The following is a 545-nucleotide window of genomic DNA, read 5'->3' as shown; positions in this document are numbered from 1 at the left end:
TTGAGACAAGAGTATTGCTCTGTCGCCTAGGCTAGAGTACAGTGGCATGATCTCGACTCACTGCAACCTCTGCCTCCCAGGTTCAAGCGATTCTCCTGCCCCAGCCTCCCAAGTAGCTGGAACTACAGGCGTGCACCACTATGCCTGGCTAATTTTTATATTTTTATTAGAGACCAGGTTTCACCATGTTGGCCAGGCCGGTCTCGAACTCCTGACCTCAGGTGATCCACCCACCGTGGCTTCCCAAAGTGCTGAGATTACAGGCATGAGCCACTGTGCCCAGCTCAGCCTCTTCATTTTCACATTTCCTCCCTTGGTTCTCCCAAGCCTTTTGTGCCTGTCTTCTAGTGAGTTAGCAGACAACAAAATGATTGAGCATGTAGCAAAGAAATATTAATACAAAAACTGAAGTAGCTGATCTGACAGCATGCCTTTTTGGTGGACATTTTTTCTTTTCGCTTTTCTTTTTTTTTTTTTTTTTTTTTTTTTTTTTTTTTTTTTTTTTTTTTTTTAATTTTTTTTTTTTTTTTTTTCTTTTAGTAGAG

At 41.3% G+C, this 545-nt stretch overlaps 1 protein-coding gene across 1 annotated transcript in view; it reads left to right on the top strand.

Annotated features, from left to right (window-relative positions):
* SDK2 (sidekick cell adhesion molecule 2) overlaps positions 1-545 on the top strand; it is a 347,161-nt gene that overhangs the window by 293,073 nt on the left and 53,543 nt on the right. The window lies entirely within an intron of this gene.

The sequence above is a fragment of the Mandrillus leucophaeus genome, unplaced genomic scaffold (genome assembly GCF_000951045.1).
Source record: "Mandrillus leucophaeus isolate KB7577 unplaced genomic scaffold, Mleu.le_1.0 Scaffold1, whole genome shotgun sequence".
NCBI lineage: Eukaryota > Metazoa > Chordata > Mammalia > Primates > Cercopithecidae > Mandrillus > Mandrillus leucophaeus.
This window is presented reverse-complemented; position numbering and strand designations above follow the sequence as displayed.